General features: G+C 45.1%; 1 pseudogene; it reads right to left on the bottom strand.

The window, feature by feature from the left end:
• Positions 1 to 1,388: 1,388 nt before the first annotated feature.
• Positions 1,389 to 1,538, bottom strand: LOC132894708 (U6atac minor spliceosomal RNA; annotated as a pseudogene).
• Positions 1,539 to 9,812: the final 8,274 nt, after the last annotated feature.

Raw genomic sequence — 9,812 nt, 5'->3', positions numbered from 1 at the left:
TGCGAGCTGTTCAGATGTTGGACAATGATTAGGCCAAATCAGCTTTATTCAGCAGTGTACGGATAGCGGCTCGACATCTTACCCTAGTCAACTGATGCAGATCTCTCTATTCTTGTTGTCTTACTGCTCATCGGCCAAAATGTTTCTAAGTAAAAGGCGTCGTGGATGACGAATGGCAAAGATGTCAACGATCTTGTCAACGTCGATCGCTCTGCCATAGTGTATTCTTCCACGTTTTCTTGTTGTTGTGTTCTAGAAACGGCACACTAAAACTTAGCTTCGAAGCCACAAAATGCAACTTCATCTCATCTCATCATCTCTAGCCGCTTTATCCTTCTACAGGGTCGCAGGCAAGCTGGAGCCTATCCCAGCTGACTATGGGCGAAAGGCGGGGTACACCCTGGACAAGTCGCCAGGTCATCACAGGGCTGACACATAGACACAGACAACCATTCACACTCACATTCACACCTACGGTCAATTTAGAGTCACCAGTTAACCTAACCTGCATGTCTTTGGACTGTGGGGGAAACCGGAGCACCCGGAGGAAACCCACGCGGACACGGGGAGAACATGCAAACTCCACACAGAAAGGCCCTCGCTGGCCCCGGGGCTCGAACCCAGGACCTTCTTGCTGTGAGGCGACAGCGCTAACCACTACACCACCGTGCCGCCCAAAATGCAACTTTGATGGAAAAAAATATATATAATAAATTGCTTCACGTTGAAAGAAGGAGGAAAGTTTCGCTTGTTTTGACATGGCAAATTATTAACACAAGAGGAAATACTTGTAATTTGCAACTAAAAAGACTGCAGCTACACTGGCAGCTTGACCATGCTTTCTAGGGCGATCGTGTTGCGCTTGCACAGAACTGGGTTTTCATGCCCAAACCACAGGAAGCCCATACAAGGTTATAGAAACCCTAATGAGGCTGAGGTGACAATCTCATCTTATTATCTCTAGCCACTTTATTCTGTTCTACAGCAAGCTGGAGCCTATCCCAGCTGACTACGGGCGAAAGGCGGGGTACACCCTGGACAAGTCGCCAGGTCATCACAGGGCTGACACATAGACACAGACCACCATTCACACTCACATTCACACCTACGGTCAATTTAGAGTCACCAGTTAACCTAACCTGCATGTCTTTGGACTGTGGGGGAAACCGGAGCACCCGGAGGAAACCCACGCGGACACGGGGAGAACATGCAAACTCCACACAGAAAGGCCCTCGCCGGCCACGGGGCTCGAACCCGGACCTTCTTGCTGTGAGGCGACAGCGCTAACCACTACACCACCGTGCCGCCCCAGGTGACAATCTAGTTAAAAAAAAAAAGTTAGAAAAATTACAATGGCTGCTTTTCTAATATTCTTATGCGGCTATTGAAAAAATGTATGGTCTGACAAGGGGGGTGTCACAGGCACCCCAAGACCCCCCAGCTACGCCCCTGTAAAGTATGTTTGTAGCAGGCCAGTTGTAGAAACTTTTCCATCTTTTTCAAAGGGAGGACTAACTTCCTCTCCTTTCATACAGCTCACTGGGTGACAGAGCCAGGGTCCTCAGTTTGATCCTGAGCTCAAGACACTTTCACATGTTCCCCTTGTGTTTGTGTGCTGTTCCTCTGGGTTCTCCGGTTTCCTCCGACCTCCTAAACACATACCAGGAGGCGAATTGACTACTCTAATTCTTGTGAATGAGTGTGTGACTCTGTGCGTGTGCATGGGCCCTGGGTTGGACTGGAATGGATACTGAAAATGAGTTGTATGGGTTTATGCCAGTCACAGGAATGCATACGCAGTGTATAGTATATGATAATAAGTCTACGGAAACAGTCCAGTACACGCTCACTGGCTAGATGTAGTGTTAAGGGTCAGTGTAATACATTAAAGAGTTTACAATGAAATTCTTTTCTGTGTTGAATCATATCTCTCCCAGGATCAATCTTTTCCACTCCAGTCTGGACCAGTCAGTCCTCCAGCTGAGCATGTGGGAGTGGATCAAGACTCCTGAGCTTCTTCTGCCATCTAGTGGTGGGAAACATCACAAAGAAACAACCTCAATACTTTGTGCTACATTTCAATGAACCATCCAATCATATTGATTTGATTTGATTTATAGTCTACATACAGGTTGCCAAATATAATATTTAAGCATGTTTTTAGAATTATTCACAAGACACATCACAATTACAGGATGGCACATTAATACCACATATTTAACAGTTTTTGAAACAAACTAACAAATAATCATACACAAACATTTATTTATTTACTTTGGTTTTTAGTTAAGAATATAATATCTGCCTTTTCCTTTTTTATTATCTTGACTTATTTTATCATTTAATGCCTTCTGGTTTTTTTTTTCTTTTTTGCCTGACTTCACAATTGTATTTTTCTCATCTCATCTCATTATCTGTAGCCGCTTTATCCTGTTCTACAGGGTCGCAGGCAAGCTGGAGCCTATCCCAGCTGACTACGGGCGAAAGGCGGGGTACACCCTGGACAAGTCGCCAGGTCATCACAGGGCTGACACATAGACACAGACAACCATTCACACTCACATTCACACCTACGGTCAATTTAGAGTCACCAGTTAACCTAACCTGCATGTCTTTGGACTGTGAGGGAAACCGGAGCACCCGGAGGAAACCCACGCGGACACGGGGAGAACATGCAAACTCCGCACAGAAAGGCCCTCGCCGGCCACGGGGCTCGAACCCAGGACCTTTTTGCTGTGAGGCGACAGTGCTAACCACTACACCACCGTGCCGCCCAATTGTATTTTTAATTGTTGATATTCTTTTGTGTAAAGAACCTGTATTAGCTTTGACTCCTAAGGAACAAGCTAGATTTTAAACACCATAACATATGAAAGTAATGTATGAATTTTACTAAAAGAATAAACCGAATATAGATATTCTTATATTACCCTTCTATCCATCTAAAAAGTATTCTTATACACTATTTAAGTAACTGTGGGATTGTCTTTGATGGTGATTTTGTACACAAGTTACACAATTTACTTATATAACCCTTCCTTTTGGAGACGATGTGTTACATTCAGGAGGATAGTAACATGACAGATATTTTCACTGTGGTTTAATTACATTAAATGCAGATATATTTATATAACACTTTTAACAATAGACATTGAGCAGTGCATCTTGACAGAAATCTTTGTGGCTTGGAAGTGGCAAGGAAAAACTCGCTGATTCAACACGAGAAAGAAACCTCGAGAGAAACCAGACTCAAAAACATAGTTGGATGTTTAATGATTAGTAATCCAGAAACATTACTAAATGTCTGCGTGGGTTTCCTCCAGGTGCTCTGGTTTCCTCCCATAGTTCAAAGACATGCAGATTAGGTACAAATACACATCCACTGGGGTTGTACAAGCCAGTGCATACTTAATGCTGGTCCCAAGCCTGGATAGATTGGGGAGGGTTGCGTCAGGAAGGCCATCGGTTGCCAAATCAAATCTATGGATCATGATGCTCTGCTGTGGTGACCCCTAATGGGAGCAGCTGAAAGAAGAGGAAACATTACTAAATGTGTTGAATGGATGTTCAGTATGAGCGTATGGTGATTAGACCTGGGAGTCCTGGGATGACCACAGGGCAGTCTTAATGATTACAGCAGCAGTTCGACAGTATCCAGGTGAGATTATGCAATGAAGCAAAGGTGAGACTTTGAAAAAGTGTTTTTGGGAAATGCAAATCTTTAGAGCTTTTCTGTACAGGGCCATCCATAGCAGCAGAAAATCGAAGTTCAGAAACTGCAAGCAAAGGAATGGCATAATGATGAAAACGCAGCTTTGGAGGGCAGAATATGGTGACAGAAGTGTGTCAGGATTGGGCACCGGCATAATACGAGGCAGCAGGAGTGCACATAGCTTGAATGTGAGAGAGAGAGAGAGAGAGAGAGAGAGAGAGAGAGAGAACAAATTGGTTAGTATTCTCTTCTCCCACAGTGGTTTACAAGGAAGCGAGTGCAACTGGGGAATCTGGCAGGTCTTCGCTGTAAAAAGGTTTTGTACTGTTACTGAAAAATACAGTATGAACTTGTTTTTGTTGAGTATTTTCACAGTATTTTACAGTCAACTGAAAAATACATTATATATCAGGGTTTTTTTTCTTTTACAGTATCTTACAGTTGACTGATTTGTTTTAATGCACTTTTAGTTTGTGTTTTCCTACATGCATTTTAATAAACCTTTTTTTAATCAAAATTAATACTAACTTAGCAGGTTATACACAAAAGGATTAGTCACACTACATATGATTAAAGGCACTTTTGGTAAGAAAAAGGCTATAATAGACCTTACTGGGGGGCGGCACGGTGGTGTAGTGGTTAGCGCTGTCGCCTCACAGCAAGAAGGTCCGGGTTCGAGCCCTGTGGCCGGTGAGGGCCTTTCTGTGCGGAGTTTGCATGTTCTTCCCGTGTCCACGTGGGTTTCCTCCGGGTGCTCCGGTTTCCCCCACAGTCCAAAGACATGCAGGTTAAGCTAACTGGCGACTCTAAATTGACCGTAGGTGTGAATGTGAGTGTGAATGGTTGTCTGTGTCTATGCGTCAGCCCTGTGATGACCTGGCGACTTGTCCAGGGTGTACCCCGCCTTTCGCCTGTAGTCAGCTGGGATAGGCTCCAGCTTGCCTGCGACCCTGTAGAACAGGATAAAACGGCTAGAGATAATGAGATGAGATGAGAATGAGACCTTACTGGTGATCAGTCTTCCCAAAATCTCTGTCCAAAGCTGCCCACAAGCACAGAACACAATCCCACTTTGTGAGTGAAGAACAGAGCTAAAGGACTGATTTTTCAATCATTTAATTACAATGTTTGAGAAAAGTTCCACAGCTTCTTATTGCACTTTACATTTTATTGTAAAATAGTTGCACATGTACACAGATCTGACAAGAAAACATCATAGCAAGCCATTGAACTGCTGAGATATTATTGAACTGTTACGGGTCAATAAACAGCAACCTGCAGTTGTAACACAGCAGATCCATTCACCAGGTCACCTGACGTGCTTCAGTGAAGTCTGGTGCATCTGTAATGTCAGAGAAACATGTAAAAAAAAAAAAAATAATAAACCTAAATATAACTGAATAGTCTGATTGAAATGATGCACAAAACACTCAACAGTTTAACTAATACAGCCACAGCTTCTGCATTATGGCCTTTACTGCATCATGAACATGTGATCACGCAGACTCATGCCAATGCAATTCATACAACCGTGAGAAAAAACAAACTTGCACAGATTTGAAGAAGCAGTCAGTTACAACAAAGCAAATTTTCTTCAGCACTTAATTTCTGATCCAGTGATTATGTTGAAAATAACCTTGTCTTAAATTTTGTATCTGCGCTGCTGAATTATCACCAATCAGCAGCCTGAACCGAAGTCTTTCATGTTACTTCAACTGATGAAGTGACGTTCATTGACAGTAAAAAGGTTAACTCAGGTCAACATGATTATACTTCATGAATTCACTGGCAAAATGCCGACATTATTGTAGAAATTAAAATGAGCTCCTGATCAATCAAAGTCCTTCCCACACCATGCGGCGCATAGGGCGGCACCAATCCCCGTTTCTATAGCCCTCGGCCTCTCACCTAGCTAGGGTTACAGAGGGAGGCTAGTCCTCTGGTAACCACAAGAGTTTGACTCCCAACTCGCATCTGTATTGCAGCGTGCCTTGCCAGATGGTACCATTTTTATGATGGTCTTTGGTATGACCTGACTGTGAGTAGAACTCGCGATCTCCCGATCAAGAGGCGGACACGCTAACTACTAGGCCAACTCGTGCTTGTCTGATCAATAGTCTGAATGAAATTCTAGCTAACGTTAGCATGCATATTATATGAAGAAAGCATCTGTAAGAAATGCCGTTGGCGTGAATTTGATTAAGGTGGATCACAACTTGCCGGGGAGTGACCCACACACTTGATTCTGTGCCATCCTCTGTGGCCCATGTGGTATGGGACATGCAGGTTCAGGTCACGAAACTGCAGTGGACTGCCGCGTTTCATCGCACCTTCCTAAGCCAGTCTATCTGGCGTAGCCCTCCTCCACTGGTACAACTGCTTGTTCCACCGTTGTTCCACCATTGGGGTCTTGAAAGGGGGTTGGTTGCATTTGGTCTGGGTCCTCGTCTTTGACCTTACCGCCAAGGGTGGCCCTACCAGGAGTACAAGACTCCTGACGGCATTGCTCGCAGAGTCACTGGACCGCTCAAGCCCTCCACCATAACAAGGAGCAAGCATCGGATGGTAGTGCATATATTCAGTCATGAAACAAACTGGAAACAGCACTGATAGAATTTGAAATGGTTTATGGATTAAATAAAATTGCTACCCACCATATAATTAGTGAGATTGTTAGTGATGGATGAAGAAAACAGCTTCAGCTTCACACATGCAGTTCTGCTTTGTGCCTCCTAAAAAAATGCAAAAAATACTGCATGATACTGGTAGTTAAGATACTTTGGATGGTTGATTAGCAGTAAAGTGCTGTATTTTAGGAATATAAGGAATATATTAAAGTTTTGTTTAAACAAAAAACAATCAGAGTCAACAGTCAAAAAAGTACTGTATTTAAAAACAAGTTAATAGAGTTGAAATCCTGCAGTAAATTAACTGCAATCTTTTCCAGTGTGTGACACTAAACCTAAAGGCACGAGGAGCCCCATGGCCTCCACAGACCTCTCGTTAGTCAACTTTTTTCCTGTTCCAGCTTTAAAGACAACGAGTCAGGTAATACCAAATGTACAATACAGGGGACTGGAATTCAAGACATGTGTGGTCTGACTGGAAATCCACAGGAACAGAACTGAGAACATCTGATGTAAAAGAAATGAATGTGTTGGTTGTTGGTTCTGTTAGAAACCAAACTATTCATTATGAATGCTAGTTAGTAGCTATAGGCTTTCACCCGCTCAGTAAATATAGACTCAGGGCATGCAGCTTGGCTGCAGAGCAAGACAGTTGTGGACCTTGAGAGTTTAATTAGACGTTTATGCATTCATGAGCACAGAACTGCATATTGGATTACAATCAGTGTGGGATCTTCAGGGTGCTAATTTTGTCGCTATGTACGACATTAACAATACCTATTGTTCTGTGCACAGTTTAGTGCACTTTTTATATAGGCTGCTTCAGTGGCTCAGACTGTATCTATGCTTTTAGAGCAGTGGGCATGTGCCATTCTTGACCACCATGCAGTGGAGTAGTAAGGCATCTCCTTCCCGCCAATAGCCTGGGGTGGTGCCTTGAGTAAGCACTAGCAACTCCTCACTTCCCTGGTCAGGGTTACAACCAAAGACTGGACTCGGCAGACTGCGTGGAAGAGACCACCACCTGGTGGTTCAACGGGCAGGAAGGCGAACCCAGCAAAGCGTTTGTAGAACACGATCAGGGCACAGTGCAACACGTAGAACACTGTTGGCCATCAGCTGCATCCCGATCTACCTCCAGCTGCCTTGATTCTGTCTTGCCCCTGGACCCAGTTAGGTCAGGACGAAAGAGTGAGGCTGATGGCTCCGCAACTCTCCCTCACTCTAATCCAAGTCACATGCAATTCATGACTTCAAATTCGAATAGTGTCCCTCAAAACCCTAGAAATCGATCTCAACTCCTGGGAGTCGCTTGCTCAGGATTGTCCAGCATGGTGAACAAAGCTCACCAGTGGTGCACGTGCAGCAGAGATGAAATGCATTGCTGAGGCCCAGGAAGGCTCGAACTATCGCCACCCCCACTACAGCACCTACCCCCTTTTAGTCCTGGGTATGGCTTTAAACTGCAACCGGTGGTGAGTCTCAGGTCCGGGAGGACTTGAGTATTGGGGAAAGTGGAGTTACCCCTTAATCACCATTGCTCCCAGGTCCGCTCTGACCCAGAATGGTAGCACCTGCCTGGGTTCCAGCTATGGGTTAAATAGTGCATCACCAATAAGGTGCTGGCAGCAGGGTGCTTTTTGGTGCAATGTGGCAGATGAACCCAACCGGGTCAATGGCACACCACCAGATGGCATGTGGAAGAGCCACTCAAATGGCCAATGGATGGCATCACTCAGCAAGTCAGTTGTCATTGCGGGGCAACATCCATACCTGTCAGGCACTTTTGTGCACCACTTGGTATCAGGTCTGGAGGTCCAGAGAGACAACACGAGGGGGCACGACATCATTTGTCTTATCTTACTGTGCAAGGCGCTTTGTTAGGAGAGGAGAATAGTATATGAGAGCTCACGAGGCCAAGTATTCCATGACGGCTTGGCTGGGCCGTAGGTTCCACCATTGAACGCGACTCTGTCATTCTGGTGCGGGCCTCACAGCCCATCTGCGTTTCTGTGCATCCTAATGAAACAGTCATCATCTCTAGCGATGGACAGCCGACGACCTACTACCCCTGCGTGCCTGACAAGTGAGCATACTTTCAAAGCCCAGATTGACCTCATCAGTCATCTCTGGACCCACAATCACCACCCACCAAATTGATGTCATGGTCCTCCTCGACCCCAAAGATCGAACATCATCATGCTTGTATATAACATAATTATTTACATAAACTTATACAAGGGCGGCACAGTGGTGTAGTGGTTAGCGCTGTCGCCTCACAGTAAGAAGGTCTGGGTTTGAGCCCCCTGGCCGGCGAGGGCCTTTCTGTGTGGAGTTTGCATGTTCTCCCCGTGTCTGCGTGGGTTTCCTCCGGGTGCTCCGGTTTCCCCCACAGTCCAAAGACATGCAGGTTAGGTTAACTGGTGACTCTAAATTGACCGTAGGTGTGAATGTGAGTGTGAATGGTTGTCTGTGTCTATGTGTCAGCCCTGTGATGACCTGGCGACTTGTCCAGGGTGTACCCCGCCTTTCACCCGTAGTCAGCTGGGATAGGCTCCAGCTTGCCTGCGACCCTGTAGGACAGGATAAAGCGGCTAGAGATAATGAGATGAGACTTATACAAGACTGTGATCCTCTACATGCAAGAATCAGTGATGGTTTCTTCATTTCACCAGTCCTGTGCTTGATTTGTCACTCTGTTCATTGCTGTTCCCCTTTAATGTTTTTGATGCTGTTCTATATGCAGGAGGACCTCCTTCTCCTCCTTCTCCTCCTCCTCTCCTCTCTTCTCTTCTGCACCTGAAAATCCGCATCCACGTGAGCTATGACACAGCTCGAGGTGGCGCTCGTGCAGCTGTCTCTGCGCGCTCTGATTGGACAGCGCATCAGTCGCTCAGACGGAGAGAGGGACTGATCTCAGAAAGGCACCGGCTGACTGATTGCAGGCTCGGTGGAGCGCGAGGGAGAACAGCAGGGGAGATAAGCGGCATGCCAGAGAAACCGGTAAGCGCGCGCCAAAACTTTAACGCACTTTCACGCACGCCATTGCCGCATTGGTGCTGATGTTACGTAACGTTGCACACGTAACGCAAAACGCGCGCGGTGCTGAAGCGCTGGTTGCTGAGACGCACCGCACAACTTAATGCAGCATTTTCTCCCAGCTGTGATCGAGATTTTGTAAAGTAACTAGAGTCAGATAGTTAAACAGAAAGGGTAAATTATTATTATTATTATTATTATTATTATTATTATTATTGAGGCTAAACAGGGTATGCACATTCAGACAAAAATCTCTTTTACAAGAAGGCACCACACCACAACATTCTGACACAGAACATAAAATTTATAACCAAAGGAAAAAAAAATTCCCTGACAGATAGCTTACAATTTGATCACGAGATTAATTGCACAATATCATGTGTTTCATTGAAGTCATTCATAATGAGCTATAAAAATTTGTCTTACTGCATTCA

Source organism: Neoarius graeffei, chromosome 11 (genome assembly GCF_027579695.1).
Source record: "Neoarius graeffei isolate fNeoGra1 chromosome 11, fNeoGra1.pri, whole genome shotgun sequence".
In the NCBI taxonomy this organism is placed as follows: domain Eukaryota; kingdom Metazoa; phylum Chordata; class Actinopteri; order Siluriformes; family Ariidae; genus Neoarius; species Neoarius graeffei.
Note: the sequence above shows the minus strand (reverse complement) of the source record. Positions and strands in the feature narration are given on the sequence as shown.